Raw genomic sequence first — 26,336 nt, 5'->3', positions numbered from 1 at the left:
TACCAATCTTTAGAAAAGACAATCCCGTAGATATTAAGACGTTCAATATGAACATGAGATAAATTGTGATTCTAATATAATAGTCTAGAGCTATTTCTGTGTTTAGTAATTTAGATAAATTCAATTAAAATTTAAAATGATTTGAAATGCTTACAAAATTGGTGATAGTATCTTAGAGATACTTTCTCTAAATTACTAATTTATATGAATTTTCTTATCCTTTCAACACAGGGATATTACAAGTAGGTCTCTCGAATGTCCTGTGAAGATTTCATCTGTCACCTGTTTCTTCCAAAGAATGTGGAATAACATAAAAAAAAAAAAAGAAAAAAAAAGCAAAGGACAAGGCCTTCATTACAAACCGCCAAATTTGGTGCCTCCCCAGTAGGAGAAATTCTAAGATGAAGCTCTGTGTGTTTGATACTCTGTATAGCCTTGAAGTAAACTTTTTTTTTCCCTAGACCTTTCTTCTTTGACAAAGTTCAGCTTGACTTTCTAAATAAGATTAATGCTTATGGTCGACACAGATTATTCTGATGTCAGTCAATGCTCTGCTCTTTCCTCGGTTACTAAAACAATATTGGTACCGGCAGTATAAAACACGCTTTCCAACACAGACAGCGAGTTCAGTTCGGAATCTGAATCCAAATTAGGTCCCATATTAATTGCAAATGGCAAAAACCTTTGCTTTAGTTTTCTAATTAAGATTAATGATGGTGGTTTGAAGAGCTGATACCAAGACCCTGGCATTAACAGCAATCATTTTTCAACTGTGGCAAACATGCTTTTTTTCTGAAGTCCTTTTTAGTCCAGGATAAGAGTTAGCAAGAAGGTGGTGTTGAGAGGTGCAGAAGATGCTATAGCAGCATTTCTGAAGACCAAACCACAAATATATGGAACATACAAAAATCTCAGAAATAAATACTGAGGCAACACATATCCAGCCAAAACCTGCTTTCCAGAAAAAGAGCTCAGTCACATGAAAAACAAGGGACTCCATGGGCTTAAATGAGATTCTATTAAAAGTTATAAATAACTGGTAAAAATAAATGTTTCCAATTAAAGTACTTCTGGATATATGTTGATCGTGAGTGAGATGATTTACGTAGAGTGCACAGCCGGAGCACAGACACACCATCTGGAATTACTAACCGAGAAACCCATAAAATCATCGATGTATTACATGACTTACTGTCAGGCCTCCATGGAGTACGTATCATCAGATTCTAAAGCTTCACATTTAGGCCACTTTAGAACTTGCTTAAGACAGAATATGTTTCATTCAAAAAAGCCTCTCTTTTTGGATTGTGTTTTGTACGCTCTGAAAAAAGAATTCCTCAGAGCGAGATGAAAGAAAATCTGGGGAAACTGCAACCAGTACATTTTTTTCCCTCCCAGCTGCTTTGTCAGTTTTAGACAACCGCAGAAATTATACAGTGGATTTTGTTCCACAATCAGTAACACACGTCATGTCTGAAAATATAGACCTCTTTGGAAAGATGATTGCTCAGTGCCCTTAGGATTTTGAGGTAGTGGTTAACTTTTTTTTTCTTTTCTTTTTCTTTTTTTTTTACGATTATACGAACACAAGAGAGCTTTTGTGTGCCAAGACATACATGTTCTTTAGGCAAACAAAAGTGGAAAATTTTAGCACATTTCACATTAATAGAAACAGAATTGAATTTGGTTGGGTTCTCTTTATGAATGGCATTATTTATACAGCTGTGAATTGTATTGAAACAGGACAATGTGGGAAAAAAATCTACATTCATTGAATTAGCCAGCTGACTTCTATATTTTAATGCATATTCATCATAAAATCTAAAGCATCAATCTTTTAAAATACTGAACACTTTAGAAAATGTTTCAAACTTGTTCCTCTTATAACTGCTTTTGAAATGAATTTTGTATACACTGATTTATTTTCTTAACATATTTTATCCTTTCTTTCAAGTGTGAAAACCTTCTTGTTCTCTAGCCCTAAATAAGGGAAGAATCTTATTCTCCAGCTCTATAGTCTTTCCTGAAATTTATTGGCTATAGAGAGCCTATAGCCTATTTTCATTATCTGAAAATTATTGTCCATAGCATATAAAGATTCTTCTAGCAACTCCTCTTGAAATGGAGGAAACAACATTTCAGAAACTGTAAATTCTTTAATTTTTAAAAAACCAATATTATAATGGTGTGATAAAAATCCAATGTCTCTATAATCATTGCCAGTACTGACCTCAGTTTTGTGGTGTACTGAATGGGTTTCTTCAGCTCCCGGTAATGGCAATTAAAAAATGTAAACCGCTATGCTATGCAACAGTTAAGAGCACACAGACGTGAGCAGGAGAGGGGATGTTTCAGGTGACTACAGGTGGCAGCAGTGAGCCTTGCCTAGTTATAAGCTATACATTCCTTTTCGCCCTATTTCCATCACTGTCCTATCCTTATATGCCAAAAAAAAAAAAAAAAGCAGATATTCTTGACTTTCTGAATAATACCAAACTTCCTATGCATAAATTTTTGACCTTTTACATAGTTAATTGGCAAAGCTCACCATTGACCTATTGACTTGTTTTATTTATCATTTTTTTCCACACTTACAGGGTCTTTTCTGATAGGCATTTGCCCTTATCAAGTTTGTTCCAATACAGCTGGGATTTTCTATTATATTTTATTTCCTTATCCAAAGTATTCCAAGTCCCACACTCTGTAAACCCATTTTAGTATTTTTCTATTAATGCTGTGACAAATGTACACAAACTTATTAGCTTACAACACAAATTTATCATCTTATCTTTCTATATATCACAAGTCCAACATGGGTCTCACCAGGCTGAAATCAAGGTTTTGACAGGGCTGCATTTTTCTGTTGTTTCTAGGGCAGAGTCTGTTTCCTAGATTTTTCCAGCATTTGGATGCTGCCCACATTCCTTGGAAGGTGGCTTTTCTCCTCCATTGTCAAAGCCAGGAATGTCAAATTTTTTTGACTGTTTCTTCCTTCATCACATCTCTTTCTCTGACCATAGCCAGGAAAAGTTCTCTGCTCTTAAAGACACATGTGAATAGATTGGGCCCACCAGATAATTCAGGATAATCTTCCAGTCTCAAGGTCCTAACTTTAAATCACACCTACAAAACCCCTCTGCCATGTAAGTAACATATTCACATGTTCTGGGTATTAGGGTGTGGACATCATTGAGGGTTATCATTCAACCTATTAAACAACCTGGATAATTCTTCCAAATCTCATTTACTATGACTTGGCTATCTTGTCCTCAGATTACTACAAAAAGTGGGGGTTCAGTCTTGGTAGAAGAACTGGAGGATATTTAAGGAAAATGGGCATATATATATGGCTGTAAAACTCATATTGTTCAAAGGACAGAGAAATGCATTGCTCTAATTTGCTTGTAAGAGGAAATTGTTGCCTGATTTTCAATACTCCCGTTATTTTGGCTATGAGCTTCCAACGAGCAGCTCGACCCATTATGGATACACAAGTCTTATCTCTGTCTTGCAGTTACTATGATAAATGGAGAAGCAATTGCCTTTAATGTCAAGGTCCTCCTTCTCACTGATGTCTCATGTCTGTTTTGCTGCATGTATTGCTCTAATCTTTTCATTCTTACATTCTGGCAATTTTGCAGAACTTTAGACCTATCTATTTTCTCTAATGTCTAATTTCTGTTATTCATAGGTTTGTTTCTCTGCCTAACTGAATGATCTCAAACTTAATATCTAAATATTGCCCTCTAGGCAATATCTGTGTGTACACTCCACATAAGGCTGCACAGGTAGTTACAACCTCCAGCTCTACTGTTGTTCTCTTAATCAGACAGTGTCTCCAAAAGGAAACAGATGTCACTCTCATGTTAGGATAATTTGGAGAGGATCTCATAAAGAGATTATTTATAAAAGTTCCATAACACCACCAGAGCCCCAAGGTAACCCAGGGCTGATAAAAGCAGAATTGTCATCATACGTATTAGGCCCAAAGAAACAAAAAGAGTATTACCCTGTATGGAGCTGGAGCCCATTCTACTAAGTGAAGTATCACAAGAATGGAAAAACAAGCACCTCATGTACTCATCATCAAATTGGTATTAATTGATCAACACATATGTGCACATATGGTAGTAACATTCATTGGGTGTTGGGCAGGTAGGAAGGGGAAGGACGAGATGGGTATATACACACTTAATGGGTACGGTGTGCACTGTGTGGGGGATGGGCATGTTTGTAGCTCTGACTGTGGTGAGGCAAAGGCAATATATGTAACCTAAACATTTGTACTCCCACAATATTCTGAAATAAAAAATAAAATAAAATAAAATAAAAAATAGAAGGAAAAAAAAAGAGGAAGTGCTTACCAGACTATAGTCAGCCCTCCTACCTGCATGTTGGATTCTTCATCTGTGGATTCAATCATCTGTGGATTCAACCAACTGTGGATAAAAAATATTTGGAAAAACAAAACAAAATAAGATAAAAACTAACAATCCAACAATAAAAATAATATAAATTGAAAAATACAATATACCAACTATTTAAATAGAATTTGCTATATGGTATTTTATGTAATCTATAGGTAATTTAAAATGTACAGGAAGATGTGCATAGGTTACATGCAAATACTATGGCATTTTATATTATATAAGGCATTTGAACATCCTCAGATTTTGTTGTCTGCAGAGAATCCTAGAACCAATCCCCCATGGACCCTGAAAAACAACTATACAGAAGTAGCATTAAAATGAGTTGAAATAATCACCTCCACGCTAAAGTGGATAAAATTAATACTGCACCAAGGGATCTGTCAAGATAAATAGAAAAAAAATTGAAGATGTTGACAGCTATATCTATCTGGGTCATGTGTTGATGGGAATTTAGCAGAAGAGGAAAGCTACAGTGTGTAAAAAACAGTTTTCATCATTAGGTGAAGAGCTGCCAAAAGCAAGGAAAAAAAAAAAACAAAAAAGAAAAGAGCTATATAATTCTACCATCCTGTCTCCAGCTGTGCAAGTGTCACATGTCTGAAAGGCGCCACTAAATGCTGGTTGAAAACTCCAGCAAAAGGATGTAATCCATAAGTAACTCAAGGTGCAATGGAACAGAAAAGGCACTGAGCTTTGTTGCCATATTATACATTGACTGAGTTACAGTCATAATGGGCAATTAAAGTTTCAGGGCAGGTAATGAATAACTCCACTAAATTTAATTCATAACCTCAAGTTACAAGATTAGGCACTATTTTAGATATCAAGATTTGTATGTCTATGTCATCAAGTGTAATGGCAAAGAAAATATTTAATGTATATTTCCTAAAACATTACTGGAAAGAGTAGCAAATGCAAATACTCAAAGCAAAATACAGATAAAATGTTCTGTGTATTGAGGAGTGAGGTGGTTAGGTGAAAAAATAATCATATTGAGTTGTGTGGATGAGAAGCTACCTCATGAGTAAAAAATCTACAGTTTTGGTGCATCCCCCAAACCAATCATATGGCCAGCCACATAGGCATACACCAAATATAGGCTGAGGGCCTATATTTGAATGAAGTCACAGTTAAGGAAAATTTAAGAAAGCATCCACATGCATAAATGAGAAGGAACATGATGACTTAAGGCACCCAAGTAAGAATTCGTGAGTGTGCTTTGGAGAGTAACCAATGATCCCATTTAATAGGAACATATGGTGTGTAGGGACAGGAATGCCAAGAATGTGGTTCTGCACTCTATGTCCAGCCACGCTCTTCTAGCCAAGCAATGTGCCCTGGTGTGCAAGGGGAGTCCTCAGAGGAAGGGACGTTTTCCTTCTCACAAAGGCAACCATGTGCTCTATCCTAAACTTGAGCCTCCCGGGTTATGTCTGCCCAGAATTGGCAGACACATATTTTGGCCTTTTTCTAATTCACATCTGTGCTCTATAGGCTAGTGGTGCCTTTGTGTAAAAAAGGTAATGGGGGATTAATCTGGAAAGATAACTTGAAGCCACAAAACAGAAAATCTTAAATATTCCTGGAAAGTGTCTGTTCAGGAAGCAGTGAGCAACTAATCAGAGAGCATTTTTTAGCAGAGGAAGGCCATTCTTGGAGTTATAAATAGGAAGAGATGAAAGTAGTGAGACTAGAGGAAAAAGTCACATGTAAGAAAACAGTATATTTCATAGATTAGACCCAGCGATTGGAATCATTCTGTGATTAACAAGTTTGATGAAATGTAGAAGCACATATGCGTTAGTGGACATATGAAATCAACATTTATGACTAATAGGAAAAAAATCACTTCTATTAATACATATGTATATGTTACAATAGCAAGACTAAAGTTACATAATTAAATAAACATGTTTATAAGGCATTTTCTGTGTACCTGGTACTGATCAGCTTGGCTTTAAGAGTATAAGGATGAATAAAACATATCCTGTTATGAAGAATGACAATAATTAATACACTAATAAATATTGTCTCTTGATGTTTCTGGGAATTAATTATTTTAAAATAAATATTGATGGCAAGGTAAGAGTATCTTGTATCATATTCAGTTTTTCCTACTTTCAGTATCCTTTCATTTTTACATGAGAAAATGAAATCTATTTAAAACTTGTATAACAAAAGTTCTTATGAGACTTAAAGTTATATCTAAGTAAATAAACAATTAATCTTTAAGTCTTAGGTGCAAACATAAGAAAAATTCATGGATGTGTTACTCCTGATTCATAGTCTTTAGTCTTTACCTTACCACATTATTAATGGGAAGACAAAATTAAAGGAGCCATATATTTAAGGTAAGTCAGTCACTTTATTTTAGTATCACAAGTTACTGTTTGTTCTAAAATTATTTATAATTAATTAATTTGTATGGTATCTAAAGAATCTCTGTTGGTACCAGATAACAGAAACAGGTCAGGATTTGATTCAAGACAAAGAATTTGGATGAAGAGAGCTCAGGTCAGAGTGAGAATAGATTGGGACATAATTCTAATTTATGAGGACACAAATGTTAGATTAGTTTCATTTGTCCCTCCTAGTTTGCTGTTCGCTCTTTCCCCTATTGTTTCTAAGCCAGAAATCTCATCTGTGTGGATCACAGGAATGGACTTTCTGGTGTCCAGCAGGATTTAGTCAATCGGGAAGAATTTTCATCCTCCTGAATTCCTCTCTGTAGGGTCACCTTGGGTTGGCCATATTCCTCACTGAAATTTACTGCTCTTCCAACAGTGACCTTGTCCATCGAATTTCCCCTCATATACAGTCATCTCTTGGTATCCACCAGGGAGTAGTTTTAGAATCCCCAGTGGGTACCTAAACCTGCAGATGCTCAAGTGCCCTAGTTGACCTCTGTATCCTCAGATTCTGCATGTGCAGATGTGGAACCCACAGACATGGAGGGCCAACTGTGCATAATACATTATACAATGTGTATACATAAATATATATACTTATAACATACATAATACATGTATACAAAATACATTGTATATATACATATTGTGTGGGGAGTGAGGAAGTGACCAGCTATGAGCAGATGTCGATAAAGATTAAAGAATAGCAGCACAATTCACAATTGCAAACATGTGGAAAAAACCCAAATGCCCATCAATTCATGAATGGATTAGCAAAATGTGGTATATGTATACCATGGAATATTACTCAGCTATTAGAAATAATGGTGATATGGCATCTCTTTGGTTCTCCTGGAGAGAGTTGGAACCCATTCTATTAAGTGAAGTATCCCAAGAATGGAAAAATAAGCACCACATGTACTCACCAGCAAACTGGTTTCCCTGAGTGCATATTTGGGAATAACACCAATTGGGTATCAGACAGAGGTCGGGGCTGGGTGGAAGGGATGGGTGTATACCTACTTGATGAGTGCAATGCTCACTGCCTGGGGAATGGACACGCTTGAAGTTCTGACTGGGGGAGATGGGGTGGGGGGAGGGGATGGGTGCACACCTACATAATGAGTGCGACGTGTACTGTCTAGGGAATGGACACAATTGAAGCTCAGACTTGGGGGGATAGGGAGGCATGGGCAATATATATAGCCTGAACTTTTGTACCCCCATAATCAGCTGAAAAACAAACAAAAATAAAATAAAATAAAATAAAATGATTAAAGAAGAAGAGAATTCTAGGGCTAAAGATATAATAAATATGAATTCTCAATCAACTCTTCCCTTATTCCATTGGCAAACTCATTACTAGAGAGTATAATCAGACCAACTGAGCAATAATTCCTCCTTGGGAATCTACACAGTTGTCTTTCTAATATCTGTTCTCATTCATTTTTCTAGCAGAAATAACCTGGGGGGAAAGACATCCTAATTCTCCAATTTCAAATAATTTTTGGAAGTTAGTAGGATAGTAGCTACAAACAAATCAGAGTGACTCAATCCCTCTTTTCTTTCAATTACCTTCCTGGCTTAACTGCTCCCACTGTGGCTTTTCCATATTCAATTGGCTTAAATGTGGCCTGCTGCCCTCCACCCATTTCTACTTTTCTATACATCACTTTTGATCCTTGATATTATTTATATGGCTTGTGGAAAAGTTCTACACAGTGACTTGGGATTGGAGAAAATTATTTAACATCTGTGCTTCATTTTCTACTTCCCCATCTGTAAAACTTGATGTCATAATATTTATCCAATACCGCACAGAAGTGATATAAGAATTTATCCATGTTGGTAAGAAACACTGAGATGTAGGGCACAGCAGAAGTATAAAATGCTGTCATTATTCTCTGAAAGTCAGGTCAAGCTCTATAAATAATATAGTCAGGCCTGAGAACCATATTATGGTCTATAATGACTTACAGGTGGGCCTCAGTCACAAGGCTTGGAGCTCTCATTCTAAAGTGTCGTGTCATTGAGGCTGTGTAAATGTCATCATGCATATTTTGTAGTGGTAGCCTTTCAACTCCATAACTCTGAAAATTAAGATTTTACTATTCCAACACCAATGAGAATGTACTGTGGTGAGGATACAAACTCCATTTTATAGGTAAGATTTGATTAAGTGGCTTTAGAGGTTGCAGTTTAAATGATTTCCTTGTGTGCTGTCATTAGAAAAGGAAAGAACAACCACATAGGAAAGTAACTGTTTAAAAGGTCAACGTGGGATCACAGGTAGTGAAAATACTATAGTTGAAATGTGCAAGTCTATGGAGGAAATGGAGAATCAGACTAATAGTCTCAAATATTTTTAAAGTGAAAGAATCATGCCCAATGGATTTGCTGGTCATCAAGGAATTGGACCATCTCTCTCTTCATTCCTCTTTATCTTTCTACGTACTCATGTGATCAAATACATTTAACTGTTTTTCCTAGGCTCACCCCCTCTATACAGACCCCAACCACCTGTCTAGTCTTATCAAACTAAGAATGGCTAAAGCTGATTGAATGGAAATGTTATGCAAATCAATACTTTTATAAACATTAAGAATGACTGTGCAAATGTCTATTTGTATTGACTACTGAATCCTTAGATTTAATCAACTGTACCTGAGTTGAAGAGAATATAAGCCCCTAAATTTGCACAGTTGAGAAACTATTAAACCACCCAATTTTCAGTGAATTGAATGTAGCTACAAAAATGTTTCTGCACTAAAGAAACTAGACTATGCAGAGGGATGATTGCATTAGTAGACAGTAGCAAGAATTTTAAATTGAACCCAGAGTACAAGGAAATGAACAGGTGAATTTGGAAGTACAAGGAGAAATAAAAACACGGTGATTATTTGCATATTTATAGTTTCTCTTAGAAGTATGCCTTGTCTTAGACAGTTTTAGCTTATTAAAATGTATCTAAAACAAAAGAAAAATTAGAAAATCAAAACAAAATGATAAGAGGCACCAGAAAATGATTTTTCATATTATATTAAATGACATGGAAAGTAGTATGATCAAGGTAGCCATTTTACTAAGACATATTTATCTGTTGGTAGTACCAAGTGGGGAAGAGGCAGCCTTCCTACATTCTCTATTAGCTCACAATTTTGATAAAAGCAAATGGCTTTTTTAAAAAAATAATATATCAAGATAGAATTTCATAAAGAGGCAGTTTCAAAAGAATCCTTCCAATGAAATTCCCATCTTGGGATTCCTCTAATCTAGAAATGTGCAAACTTCTAACATCTAAAAATGAAAGATAATTTTTAATAAACACAAAATAAAAGAAAGAAAGGAACATAATAATTTTATGAAAAATTGATAACCATGATATATTTTTGGAATCACATATAAGAAGAAAAATGAGCAAATTTACAAAAGATGTCCAAGGAAATTTACGCTTCAATGGTAAAGAAAACTGTAATATGTTGAACTTTACAGATGAAATAAACAAAAAAGGTGGATTACACAATATCTATTCACCAGATTGAGTGAGGTGAATACTCTAAGGAAATATGAGAGTTTAAAAGTTAATCCCAGTACCTGAATATAATCACAGAAGATCCTAGCCAAGTAGGGATGTTGTTTCCACAAATATCTTTGCTCATTTCCCCTTGCTCTGAAAATAAAATCTAAATATAGTTTCATATTCTTTTTTTCCCATTTTCTTCTCTGTAGTTAAAAACTCTTCTCCTGAATATTATTTCATTCTAGGTATATCCTCCCCTTTACCTCCATCTTGGCTATGAGTCAGGGCCAACTCTGAGGATACCAGCATAAAATGCAGTGTATTAGGGTTAGGTAAGCCAGTGGTAACAATTTTCTCTCAGAGAGATCTATTATGTATTAGGAGAATTTGGTGGAAATCCTAAAATTTCTTCTCTGTGCATCTCTTGTTTCAGAGATGACTTAAAATGTACATTTCACAATGGGATGAACTTCTTCTCTTTAACAAATGAACCCCTTTTGCCTCCAAAAATTTTTCGTGAACTATAATGTGAGCTCCAGACAGGGGCTCTGTTTTGCCCACCGCTACATTCTCAGAATTTAAAATAGTGCACATAGAAAGTGCTCAATAAATATCTGTTGAATGAAGTCATGAACATTTAGAATAATTTTTCCCCATTAAGTCTATCTTAAATCTCTTGGCCCCTGTTAAGCCTCCACTATCCTTCTCCCACAAACACACTTATACACACCAGAAAGCAAGAGCCAAAGTACCAAGTCTTCTAATTCCATATCATGTCAACAACTCTTTTTGCTGACATATTTGTGTTTGGGTTGCCTATCTGAATTTGGGTCCTGAGTGGTCAATTCCCTCTCTGGTAAATTTATCTATTATGATTATATCATATAGGACATATTTAATTCATTCAGCAAGCCATTATTGAGTGCTGGCCATGAACGAGAAATTATGCTCGTTCAGCAGACACAAATTTAAGTAAATCACAGTGCTTTTCCAATACATATTATTATTCCTGGGAGGAGGGACACTAAAAGAAGTAATGACAATTCATTGGGTCAATTCAGTAATAAAGGAATGTTCAAATGTGCATTTAATGAACATTGAGTGATTTTTTTAAAATGTATAGCTTTAATTATAACTCCCAACATTGCTAGTTAATAAACTTATATCATTCAAACAAATAATAATAGAACATTTATTTTAAAATGTATGAGCCAATGTATACATTACAATTCAAACTTCAAGATGAATCACCCACTTCAGAAAATGTTCTTAGGTGACGTTGAATTTATATTCTAAATGAAGAAATATTACATTTATAAAATTTGAGCCAAAATTTTTAAAACTATGAAGTTTTGATTTTTGTATGTACATTATTTTATTTATTTAGAGTTCTTAATTCTAAAGGTAGATTTCTTTTGATAACTTCACTTATGAAACAAAATGAAGTAAAGCAAAATTTAAAATTTTACTTAATATACACAGTAAGTTAATGAATTTATGATGACAGGTATGTTGATTAAAATTGATTTCTGTCAATCATTTTCTAGATTTAAAAAAATAATTCTCATTGCTACACATTTAATAACAGGAAGATTACAGAGGTGAAAGTTTTCCTTCTCTAGATATTTATACTAATGAATAAATTAAAAATGCAAAATTGTAGCAAGGCAATCACTGAAAATAAAGTTGAAGAAAATTATGAAGAAAGAAAATTTTGATGACTGACAAGAACAAGTTTTATTTCTTTTTCATTTCTTTTATTTAAAAGTCTAACTCTGTTAGTCATTATATTAATGACTGAATACTAATCATTGGAAAGATCTTTCAAACTGCTAAACAAAAGCTATCATTAAGTCACAGAAAATGCACAACACAAAACTGTAGTTCAAATGCGTCTGGTATCTTTCAAGGGAATAGATTACATGTCTTCCTTGGAACTAAATAAACTAAATACCAGAAACCTTCAATATATTCTCAGATGCTCTGACATGTGGTTATTACATCATCTGCCTTCAAGGTGGAAGCAGAGGCTTAGGAGGAGCTTTGAATCATGTAATTATAGTAGTCATTTCCCACTTCGTGGGTCAGCAAAATAATGTGAAGTGTCTCATGCTTTCCAAGCAGATCGGAGATCATTTGGTGTTTTCATAATTTTAGCTAAAAAATGTTCCTGCCATTAGAATCAGAGTTTATACTTTTGGATCCCCTGACAAACAATAGGCTGAAATGTGTGAAAACATTTATCAGGTTGAGCATTGCCCTACAGTGACCGCTTTTAAGGAAGCTTTCTTTAAGGCATTTATAGCAGAGGTCATTATCAGATTACCGGTGACTCAGGGTGTTATATCAATATTGAACTTCTGGAAAATCCTGACAACTTGGGGGGCAGGGGTTGTGTCCTCCGTGTGCTCAGTAAAAAAAGCTACAGTGACCTCTTAGACTACCCTCTCTATCTGCCATATAGCCGCACTATTCTCCTTCGCCTCTTCAGAGGGCTACAATAGTTGTTGTAGGTGCTGGAAAGACTGGTGACCAAGAATGAACCCCCTCACCTTGGAAAAATAGAAAAACAAATCCCATTGGCTTGTCTGTATAAAAACATTTTTCTCCAGTGGTTAAACTGTAAAATTGCTCTGATGGCTGCATCTCACTTGAGACTTCAACTCACAGGGCTACAAGGCAGGAGTCAAATAAAGATAGTGTCCTGTTGTCTGCCTCCCCCTACCTCCAAACCTCCAAACTACTCTCTCTCTCTCTCTCTTTTCCTATCTCCCACCCCCAACTCTAACTTCCACCACTACCCCATTCTTGAGTGATCTTTCCTTTTCTCCCAATCCAGTTTCATCCCCTGGGTGCTTCCTATGGAGAGAAGAAATTCTCCGATGAACCAACTCAGAAAAATGAGATCTTAACATTGCTTAAGGCTATTCATATTTGCATTTTACAAGAATGTCCATAATAATTAAAAATTAATTTTTTTCCCAAAGGTCGGAATAAATGTGAATTACTAATGATATCTCAAGCATTGAGAATTTAGTCTTCAAAAAAGTTTTACTGAATGCTCACTCTGTCTAAACAATGAAGACACTCAAGGATACAATGGCGAGCTAAAATGATATACTCTTTGACCCCAGTAAGCTTATATTCTAAAATGGCACATAGAAATTTATCACAACCCACCCCCACTGCAAATGAGGCAAGAGCTGCAAAAGAGCCTGTTTATGAAGCTATAGGGTTGAAACAGGAGAGAATCTGAAAGCATACCCTGAAATGTGAAGGCTAAGCTGAAATCTGAAGGATTAAAATGTAAGTGGATAAAAATGGGTGTAGCTCAGTGTGGAGTAGAGGACAACTTTGTACGTGATGAGATCAGAAACTAGATTATTTACACAGGGTGGTTCCATCATCCAAACCAAGGCACTTTTGAAAGTGAAATAGGTTCTTACTAATAACAACGGTCATAGCTAGGGAATGTACCAAGTAACTGGAGGCCTATAGTCATTTTTGTCCATCTTGAAGTTTTGGGCTTTATCTTAAAGGCAATAAAAGGTCTCTAAAAGTTTTTAGCAGAAATAATTCAGGTTTGAACTTGCCTGATACTTGAGCTGCACTGTGGAGAATGGATAGGAGGGGGATTATTTCGGTGGTCACAGAAGACATAATAGAGCGGGCCATGAAAGGTGATGAGGAACGGTGTCAAGAGAGAAAGAAGCAATAAGTGTAACTGCTAGGACCCTGTCTTAAAACTGGATAGATGGTTATGACATTTATTAAATAGGAGATAGAAAAGAACCAGCTTTAGGCTAGGGGTAGGGATGAGAGAAGGATGCCTAATTCCAATTATAGAGTTTAGGGTGCCTTTGAGAGAAGAAATCATGTAAAATGAGTTAAAAATAAACAGTGTTGCACAAATGAGAAATCAGAGCAGGAGATATAAATCTGTGAGTCATTTACATATCAATGATAACTGAAGCCCTGCTCATGGAGATTGCCTAGAGAGAGTTTTAAGAGAAGAGAGGAGAAGAAATGATAAAGCCTTCAGATACTCTAGCTTTAGAATGGATGGGTACAAGAGAATGAAACTTCAAGGAGGCTGAAAAAGTGCACCTTACAAGGTACTGGCAGAGGATGCAACCTAGCAGAGGGTGATGCTTTGGAAGCAGAGGTAAGAAAGCAGTTAAGAAAGGAAATCACAGTGATGACAAGTGACATAGGTCAAGTAAGGTGAGGACTGAAAAAATGATATTTGATTTTATCAAAATGGTGGTTAAGGGCATCGATTTGGTAGCAGATTATCCAGGTTACGATCCCACCGCCTTTGTTTACTAGCTGAGTGTCCTAGAATATGCCACATAAACTCTCTTTGCCTCAGTTTCTCATTTGTAAAATGTGGATAAGCATACTATCTTACTCAAACTACTATTTTGAGCATGCCTTTCAAAGTATGCTCTGTGAGCATGTGGGAATCCCAGAGATACTTTCAGGAGGTTTGTGAAATCATGGCTACTTCCACAATAAAACATTATTTGCCTTTTTCACTGTGTTGACTTGCACAAACCAAGGTAGTAGCACTAAAATGTATCATTATTATTGTATTCTTCTCTGCAATCAATTCACAATTTTTTAAAAAGCCAATTCCCTTTCAGAATGTTACTGATGAATCAGTGAAAAATAGAAAAAAAAGTTAATTGTATTATATCTTGATCTTTCATGTTGTATAATGAAATGTGCAAACCCTGCCAAGACCTGCATATCTCAGTGAACCAATGTTTTCCAAATGACTAATGAATGATGTTCCAAAATTCTACATAGGTAAAAATATCCATTCAGTGTGTAAAATGCACCAGTGGATTCAAATGTAACAGACTATGAAAAATTTATTGACATTATTTCAGACTCAACATTGGAAACAACCTTTAGGTTATAGAAATAGTCCTCTATTTTTCAACTAGATACCTAAATGAGGCTGGAATGTCTTCATATGCTTCCTAAAAAACATCATATCACAACAGATTAGATGCAAAAGAAAATATGAGAATCTAGCTATCTTATACTCAACCAGACATTAAAAATGTTAGAAAAAATATTAGGAAGTGAAATTCTTTTCATGATTTTTTATGTTGGAAAATATTTTATTTTTATTAAAAATATTACTTATGTTAGCATGTAATGGCTTTATCATTATTGTTAATTAGTAAATAAATATTTTAAAGTGTCTTAATCTTATTTTCTAAAATGAAAAAGATCAATAGTCAAAAAAGCCTACATAAGCAGAAGCTCTTTGGAATCATCGATAATTTTAAGAGTATAAAGGATCTCTGAGATTAAAAACTTTGAGGATTAAGCTGATTCTCTAAAATATGAGACAATGCCTGTAAAATACTTAAAACTTGGCTACAAAATTCTCTATGTATGGTGATAGATTGATAATAGATAGATAGAAAAATGAAACGTTGGTGGATAGATAGGTAAGGGATAGATATACAATCATTGGTTAAACTAAAGTATTTTGCAGAAATATTGAAGATGATAACCACACTCACATAAATAAAAGAGAGAGGGGAATATTTGGAAACACACACACCACCCACCGGCAAAGTAATCTTTGCCTCCTCTAGAGTTTGACCCTATATGAAAATACTGATGTGTTATGCCATTTGCTATCATGTAGATATGTCCTGATGCCTTTTGTAAAGAGAAAACAGGAGGGGAAAAAAATCAATGAAAGAAAAACCAAAAGCTTGATAGGGCAGTGTGATAAAGAAAGAAGTTTCAATGAGAATTCCGTAAGATAAGTTAGTGCTTCTGAGAACGAAAAACACTCTGAGAAACAGAACACAGACACTTCATTTTAAAATAAAGTCTCCTAATCTGATTTTCTCTGTGAGAGAAATCGGTTTCTTCTCTTTATCCTAGCAGAGTCCTTGAATGTACCTGCTGTTTATAACTATAAAGTAAGTCACATAGACAAAAAGCCTCTTTCTCATATCTGTGAGTCAAGGGTTGATCTTCTTTTCATCTGAAAAATCCATTGGTAGATACTAAAAAAATTTGAAAACCTGTTAAAAGAAGATGGCTCATGATATATGATAAATGCTTTTATGGAAGCATTTAACTATATTCAACTTATGTATCTAGCAGTCTGGAACTTTAGCACCCTCATATGTTTGATGAGTTGGAGTAAGGAAAAAGAAAAGAATAGTGGTCCTTAATCTCTTATAAGCAAGAGAACCACTAGTCCCTTGAGAATCTAGAAAGCTATGGACACTCATCCCAGAAAAAATTTAGGGACAGTTTTTTAACACACAATTTCAAGAGATGTGTACCTAAAAGCCATCCATAAATCTTCCAAAGGATGATGAATCCCATGTTCAGAAATACTACCATCAAGAAAAAATAATTTAGGAGCAAGAAATGACACCTCTAGCACTTTCTCCACTAAATTACTCTAGATTATCACACCATAAGCAATCTCTGAATGCCTGGCATATAGATGAGACTTAATAAAAAAATAAAACTATAGTCATGGAAAGAAATACATATTGGTCCAGTTCACTCACCTCACGTAAGAGGAAATAAAACTCTAGAGATGTTAAAAGTCTTGCTCAGAGTTACAAAATCAATCATAGAACTAACTGACCCTTCTTATACTCTAATCATTTTTTCCCAACTCTCCTAAAAATAAATAGTTACATCTGCTCAATGTGTGCAAAAGATTACTGTTCACACAACTGTTAGATTCCAAATATGGAAACATGCATTATCAAAATTAGAATACTATATAAGTAGGAAAGGAAGTTATTTCATCTCAGGAAATGAAGAACACAATTGTAGAATAAAAGTTGGTGAGATACAATTAAAGCAATCGCACGCACAAGTTACAGAAAACATCTTGGGAATGAACCATAAACAGTGGTGTGCTTCATTGTTTGGATAACTCATTCAAAATTGTAATCATCTGATAATTACAAAGTTCTATTGTATCAGTCAAATTCATGGAAGAAAAAATATATCATATCAAAAGGGACAATGGATTATTTACAAATGAGCGGATAGCATCAAGATAAGCCAAGAAGGGATGGTGCAGAACACCAGGGCTTGCGACATGGGAATCCATTATACCTTTAGGACTAAAGGAGCTGCCACACTGAAGGAATACAGTAGGTGCAAGCTGTGGAAGTGAATGTCCATACCTCACTCTCCTTCTACCCTCTAATCTTCAGTCAGTGCCTTACTTGGCCAAACCAGAAGCCAGAGGGCAAGCCTGCCTATTGATGAAGTTCAGTGTTAACACCCCAAGGACCAAAAAGACAAACACTGATGGATCTAGAGGGATAAATGGAGAATACCTGGAAAATCCCTGAAACACACTATTGACATCTACCTCTACGAAGCTGTAGAAAATCAGAGCCATTACTTGGAACCCACCATGTTCTGTGCACAAGACCTCATACTTCCACATACCATATCTCTAAGGGAAGCCACTGAACAGAGGGAACAATTTGACTCCATAGTCAATATACACTTAAACGCAACATTAAAAATCATCTTAAGCTAATGGGTTATAGAAGGAGTACAAAGATCTCATGCTGTGTTTCAAAATCTAACTGCGCCAGGTCATTCCAGGAGACCAAAAAGTGCTTCCTACAAGAGCTGCTGCATGAAAGAATAATGTTCAGTCATGTAGTGTCCTGAGAGGCACTCCAGGTGCCAGAACAGATGAATAAAGTAACTGATTGAGGAGACACAAGATCATTGGGCCCACAAGATTATTGTTTCCCACTTCTCAAAAGAAATCACAAGGTTATTGATCAGTAGTCTCTTGGAATAGCTTTCTCCTAAGGATGCTTGGAGTTCAAGCCCAATATAGAAAGTCTGTGGAAATAGCTAACAGAACTATAATATCCATATCTGATATTATGAAAAAATTTATCTAAATGGTACCCAAAAGCCTAAGTCAGCTAATCATGCCTGGGACAAAAGACACCATGCCAGTTCATCTGACTCTGCTGAGGCTAAGAAAGTCCATAAGCCCATAGAGCATTCTTCATATCCCCATCCCTCCCCGCCCTTGCCCACTGTCGGAGACCACAATAAAGCGAATAGGGCTATAATCCTGACTGTTTGAATGTCTCCGGCAAGAGGCCAAAGATGTCCAAATGTCTCGTGGGATAAAAAGGAACCATATTAGCCTGTTGGTGATTTGAAAACCCAAATGAATACTGAAGTCAATCTTCAGAGTGGTAGTGAGAAGGGCATGAAAGGGATTTATGTTTCATTTCACTTTGCAGTTCTGACCTTAGTCAAAATAGATTTTTGTATTCATAATGAAGCATAATCTTTCATGGCTACTCTTACTTTAAACTTGGTTAACCTCAGTAAATTTTGCAGCTAGATGCTTAACAAAGGCTAAATTGATAAAAACAATATATGTATATATTTTTTTGCACAGGACTGTGGACCCTAATATATCTCTTCTAATTGGAATCAAGTTTTCTGATCTGTTCTCCTCTGGCCTTTTCTAAGCCATATCTTCAGAGTACATGGAATCAATCCACTGTGCCAGCTGTGTTCCCATTATGTAATATGCACTATAGTTTGGAGTGCATGGTTGACACAGATTATTCCAGTTTAGCAGAGATATACCAACAAATATGTATGTGAAAACATGCAAGGTGAACTTGAAGACTGGGAGAGCAGGCCTTGGATGGGAGTATTCAAACAAGCGAATTTTTCAGAACAAAGACTTTCTCATTGTAGATATAGTTACTACCAAGAAAATGTTGTTTTTGCCTAGTTTGACAGTCAATGGAAATCACTGGTGATATTAGAGAATTACATAAGCATAATACAGTCTACCCACCTATGTTTAAGACACAGCAAAAATCAAGGGGAAAAGCTCTTATAATACTATGAGATAGAAACAATTAAAAAGCACCATAGTCAAACTTTAAAAGATAATTTAAGTATATTTTATTAACATTTAAAATTATTCCCTTCACCTCCTTGAAAAAATTTTATGTACCCCTCCTCCATTGCCATCAGGTTGTGGTGTGTGACTCCTGGTGCCCTTCCTTGCTCTTTTAAATTCAGGCATAGACATGGATTTGTTTCAAGAGCTAGTATGTGCGTTGTCATGTCTCTTTCTTCACTTTGGAACAACCTGTGGTGATGTTCTAGATAGAGGCCAATCCCTAGCTTGAGTCCAGCGATGAATATGAAAGAGCAGGACAGTAGCTTACCAGGGACAGCTGTACCACAAAAAGGAAATGTTTTGTTATTGTAAACCACTTAAATTTTCAGGTTATTTGTTACCTCAGCATAATCTAACCTATCCTGTCAAATGTAATGAATACTTTGAAAAATTCACCTTAAAAAATGACATTTTAACCATTTTTCCTGCCATTGGTGAGATTTTAAATAGCTTGTGTTCTTTATTGTGCTACTAAACTGGTGCATGTATCCAATCAAAAAGTCTAAAAGAAATTATACCCTCACTCTAAAGACATTTAAAATAATTCACCCAGGGAAAATTACATTAAATTGGCTATGGTTTTTGTTGTGTATGCTCCTTATACTTGCAAGCAATTTCTTATGAAGCAGCTACAAAATATTTACAAAATAGCTAAGTACGAGAATAGGATGCCAGTCATCTTTCGTGTCACTTAGCATCAGAAGTCTAAGGGCTATATAAAGGTCAAAGTCAAACAAATGCTAAGCCGATAGGATGTTTAAATTCAGCTTTGAATTTTGGCCAGTGATTAGACTCCATTTTTTAGAAGAACTGAGCTCTCCAAAGTTGAGGATTATTTACTCTGCTATAGATGAATTTAAATACCAAAAGCAAAGTCAGAAAAGAAAAAGCAAGTTTCTAATAAGAATCCATTTGGAATTCAAGGTTTAACCATGTTAATGTGATTGCATGTGTTTTTCAAGGCCTTCTCTTAGATCTATCAAAAATAAATAAAGCAATGTGTAAAGTTAAGGAACATGTATGTGGGAGTCATATAGAAGTGGACCTAAAGTCCATCTTAACCTCTTACAAACTACATGATCTTGAAGAAGTTCTCTATGTTTCCTCATCAGCAAAATGTGAAAGATACTTACTCATAGGGTTGGCATAAATATTAAATCAAGTGTCAAATGCAGGTATAAAAATGAATGCAATGTTGTATAAGTTCACTTTATATTGATGTATATTTCTGAAACTACTTTTTTATTAATAATGCCTACTAAATACATTTATAGTATGTAATGTTTATTTGGCACTTTCTGTGCCAAACACTGTTCTAGGCACTTGGGATATATAAGTGAACAAACAAAGTCCCTGCCCATGTGTAACATTCATTATACTGGGGAAGGACAGACTTTATAAGAAAAGCACATAGTGTGAGAGGTGGTAAGAAATGCCATGCAAACAAAACAACTAGGGTTGGACAATAAAGAGTGGAGTGTGGTACTTGCTGCAAATTTAAATAGGATGGTCACAGAGGCCTCTTTGAGAAGATACTTGAGCAATGATTTGAAACAATTATAGGTAAATACAGTAATAAAATATCCTCTAGAACAAAGGCTAAATACAGTGCTTTATTTGGCATTAATCAAAGGCTAATATTTATTCGTAGATGGAATACAGAATACATACTCATCCAGAACTGAAACTTTTCTTTCACAGGAATAAACTGCAAGAATACTGCACAGCAGTCTGTAGGCTTATTTCATGGCAGCCTAGAGAGAGGAAATGATAGGCCCATTTAATCTTTAATGTATAATTTCCTTTCTGCTGGGACAGAGCAGAATATAGTAAATATTCCCAGAGAAGTACACTCTGGAGCAACATACCCTTTTAGGAGGATACCTGGTATCCGTTTATTTGAGATAATATATGAAGAAGAAGCAACTGTGCAACCCATGTAGGGGAGAATTCTGCATCTTCAAATTTAGCAGTCTAAAAATCCCTTAAACAACACATATATGAGAGAAAAGTAAAAGTGAACGTCATTTAAGTGTCACTGGACAGCTTTCTTTCATACATTAGTTGTCACAATAAACTAACTGGGTCCCAGACGGAATCCTAAACTTACTCTACCCAGGGAGATGGCCCAGGCCTGAGGGAGGAAAAAAAATCACTAAGAATATCCTAGGCTTCTCCAGCCTCCCCCAGCCTGCCTTAAACCTCACCCCTCTCTGAGTGCTGAAATAGCCAACTACTTTTCTGTACCCATTCCGTCCCTCTCACCACTTGAAAAAATAAAATGGCTGAAGGATTTGGTGATCCCTGGGTGAGGCAGAAATTCACAGGCTGTATATTTACATTCTTTCATCCTGAATATCTGGCTCAACATAACCCTTGAAAAGTCAGCTGAGGTGGTACTTCAGAGGCTAAAAGGAACAGGCAGTGCAACACTCAAAATTGATTTGCCCCCTGGGGATCTAACTCTTCTGCAATGCTCATTAAAACTTAACTTAAATTTTTAAAGGTTTTAGAAAACCCTTTAAAAAACATTTTCCAGTGTGACCTCACTCCAACTGACTGTCCTGCTTGGTTAAGCTTACTGTGGAGGGAATGGAATTTTTCTGCTGGGTTGCAAATGATCCTTAGACAAAGGGAATAGTTAAAATGCTTTTACTTGTGATAAAATTGATTGAACAAGCATAGAGTTTCCAAATCTCCCTAATTAAGCTCTGAAATGGCTTCTGCATTCTTTTTTTGAAACCAAGGGGAATTCCCTTGAAATGAACAAATATTTCATATGGTTAAGTATTCATTAAAATGAGCAATAGGGAATGAGCACAGTATCCAATATCAAGAGAAAAACTGTAAAATAGAAAAGGATAGATAAATAAGAAATTAATAATCTAGGATTTTGGCAGCCTGACCAAATCGTCACCTGTTGTTCTGTTTTTCTAATTATTCTCCCTGTAATTTACTCAGCTGTGCCTATAATTCTCAAGTATGTACAAAGTTAATACAGGAGTTAAAGTTGTTAAGGTCAAGCTAACTGTTTATTTTACTTACAATCATTTGAATAAAAGGTAATACATATTTTTATAAGAAATTTTAAAGAATAAGAGACTTAGTACTTTCTAAAAATAAAAAAGTAAATTTCCATGCAACAAATTTGTACATTATGGAAGGTACAATTTAGTACTTCATTGTCTTTTACTCTTGATCCAAAAGAGTTGAATTCAATCTAGGAATTCAATTCAAATTCTAGAAATTCATTTGCGGATATTAATTCATAGTCTTAAAAAGTGAAACAGAGCTCTGTTTAAAAGAAAGTCTCATAGAAAATATTCTATAAATTAAAATTTACAGAATTTATATCTAAACATAAATTTATATCTAAACATAAAATTATTTTACAATGTAAAATTCAGATATAAATAGCCACTAAATACCAGGAAAAACTACACACAAAAACATCCATCCCCATATTACACATAAAACATCCCCCTAAGAATGTGTCAATTGAAATATTCTACAAAAAGCTAAACAGCCATTGCCTCCTCATCAAACACACACACACTCACACACTATGCGAATGTACCAATGTTTTAATGTTACCATTAAAACAATAAGCCTGTGACATTGTGGCAATGAATAAGGTGCAATTCATTTCAACTTGATTTTAACTACCTGACAGATATAGAATATTCCAACTTGAGCAGTATTTTTTTCACCCAGATGCCTATACTTTATCTTAATATGTAGGGCTAAGAGAAAAAAAAAAAAATTGTTCGTAATGATGCCCTCTTGATAAGATAGCACCTGGAAGGTTTTCCAAACTCCTGTTATAGGGCGAAGAAATATTTCAGTGGACTAAAACTTATGCTAAAATGGAATAATGTGTTACATTTTTCTCTCTCTGAAATAAGGAAGTTAAAGATACATGTTGATGCAAAAGATAGATCCTATTCAATAAGCACTTGTTACTCAGTGAAAATGGAGGCATCCTACTGTATCTGATCATGTTTTTCTGGACAAAAAGCACCTAAAACTGCAAATTAGAGAAATTACTTTGGAGATGAAAATTTCTTATTTGCTATATAACATACTCTAGCACTTTATTTTAAATTTCAGAAGTTTCAAATTCACCAAGTTTGTTCCCGGCAGTCTTGGTAATGTTTGACAGCTGTCATTAACTAAGTACCAACCATTTAAAAGTCAGGAAGTTAAAGGTAGGGTTGTTTTTCTTTTGGGGGATACAATTTTGAACAAGATGGCAGATGGTAGCAAATTCTGAAAGCTGCATTCCACAAAGAGCCCATCATTTTTGAAAATTTCTGTCATAAAACCTGTTGGAAGCAAAACTGCATATAGTTCCAGTTTTGTCAGAGTGTACAGAAGATGGAGACCTATGTGAAACAAAGTGGCTTGGCCAGCAGGAAGTGTTTGAACCACGGCAAAACTATACTCTCAGCAATTTTCTCTCATTTATGTATTTTAAGGACGCTCAAAATGTCACTTGAAGGAAGAAAAGACCACGCGTCGATTCCTTATGTAATTAAGCAAAACACCAGTATGAACTGGCTTCAAAACCAGGATAACTGTTTCTCTAGCTTTTATCCTTTTACAGGCACATAGGAATAAGGACCATTTCAATTCCAGTGTATTTGAACTTCTTGACAAATACAGAATATTTGAACATGAGCAGTATTTGTTTAACCCAGATATATGATACCGAAATGTGTTAAATCAGAAGATGAATGAATCTGGAAATTTATAGTAATCATGGAGATTTGACCATCAAGCAGCTCTATAATAAGACAAATGTACCATTAGTGTTGCCATTTGTCCCATGAGCCAGGGCACTAATTTCATACGCAGGATTTGTGGCAGAGACTGTGTTTCTGGATCATGACTAAGGACAACTAATACTTAATGGGTCAATGAGAAAATTGTCAGCACTATCGGTGTCATTTCCAGAGAAAATTAATGTATGGAAATTAAAGAAGTTGATCTGTGTGAGTCATTTCAGTACTGGGTTAGAATGCCAGTGAATGGAAAAAACAATGACCTTCAAATGCAGGAGATGGCTTTAAAAATAATGAGAGCAGGGCAGAGGGAACAGTGAAATAATTATTCATACTTATTTACTATTCACAAAAAGAAAATACTGAAAAGATAATCTTCCTAAGAAATCATCTTTAGCTCAGAAATAGAAAACTTCTATATTCAATTTTAGCTTTTTATTTTTCGAAAGGCAAAACAAATATTGTTTCTCATTATGTAGTTTGACAAAGCCCATAGTCAATTATGTCTTTAAAAAATTATTAAAATGTCTTTTGACCATATATTCTATTGTTGTATATATTATACATCATAGAGTTCTAACTTTTTTGAATTAAGATTAACAGTACTCTATTAGTGATTACACTTTTTTCCTGTTTATGGCATGACTCACAAGTAAAATGTAAATATAATTCATAACAGAGAAATATGAATGATAAAACACAATTATTGCCATACAATTTATCAGAGAAATGTAAATATCACAGAAATAATTCACTTTCTGCCATGTGTTGTGTGTGGTATTCAGCTTTAGTACAGAAAACACCTGCCTCCACATTTATATGACAAGACACATCGATAAAAGTCACCATATGAAAGAGCTGAAGTGCATCATGACAATGTGTTGGTGCAACATAAGACCATGTATAATTGGGTGCTAAATGTGTGTATAAAAATCAAATGTCTATAGGCAATTCTCTTTCTAGTGCCCTTAGTCAAACTTTAGCTTCTATTGTTCTAATAGGTCTGCCTCGGAAGCAGTGTCTGGCAGTCACAAAATGACTTGCCTCAGCCTGAATTTCAAACAAACTAAGCCACAGATAGAAGTGGAAAAATAATGGTAATAACTTAAAATTTGCTACCTCTTGTTGCATTTTTATCCATTACTTAAGAATGAATGAAGAGATTGCAGAGTCGGGGAAGATGGAGTCGTAGATAGTTTAAAATTAGACTTGGAAAAAAAGAAATCAAGTGTACTCTAGGTTACCATAGTACCCCTGACTCTCAGGCTTAATTTTCTTTATGCTTGGAGAATAAATGTCACATTGTAAATATATGTTCCTCTGCTAACATTTGTGCATATTCTTTCTGCCCAGTTCAGCACTATCATTACCAGGCACAATACCCTCTGGGTGCCAGGGCAGTCTGCTTACTTGGAATTCTTCAATTAAGCATTTTAATTGGACCTACAAGGGCATTGGAATGTAGAATATGAAAGCAATGGACCATTTGGGAATAAAATCTCAAAATAACATTTTACCTAATTATTATCCATATTTCATTCTGAAAGTTACATTCGGGATACGATTACATCAATCTGCATGGTTTAGTAAACACACTTTAGAGGTGCCTGAAAGGCTCTTTATCCTTTAAAGCATCAGTTCAGAGTTTTCCATTTCCCTGGAGATAATTGATGCCAATCCAATGTCATGCAGAAAACAATTCCTTTTTTTTTACATCAGGTCATGGGTGAATTTAAATGTCATAAGCTGATTTCCCCATTGATCAATTAAGGTGCTATACTTGACCCGTTTAAAAAATATATATATGCATAATGCTAACTTTCCAATATAATTTACATAATAAATACATAATAATACTTTAAATTCTATCTACTCTTGATATTTTACATCAATGACATTGCTGAGCAGACTGCTTCAGATTAAATTTTTTCAATATTTTGTAAAAATATTTGCCAGACTAGTGTATTTTAACTTTTGAGAAACTCCTGTCCATATGCAAAAGAATACATGCATAGTTGTCAAAGTATATTTTGTATAACTCATTATACTCTACCTTTTCTCCAAAATATAAATGTTTAATGTAATGGTTCTTGAAACGTATTTTCTAATATGATAAAAAAAACATAGCTTATTTAAAACTTCTAAAATTTTTAACATTCATAGAAAAGCTATTACAAATCACAACTCAGATTATAATTAAATAAGATTCATGTCATACAG

This window comes from Eulemur rufifrons, chromosome 17 (assembly GCF_041146395.1).
Source record: "Eulemur rufifrons isolate Redbay chromosome 17, OSU_ERuf_1, whole genome shotgun sequence".
Classification (NCBI taxonomy): domain Eukaryota; kingdom Metazoa; phylum Chordata; class Mammalia; order Primates; family Lemuridae; genus Eulemur; species Eulemur rufifrons.
This window is presented reverse-complemented; position numbering follows the sequence as displayed.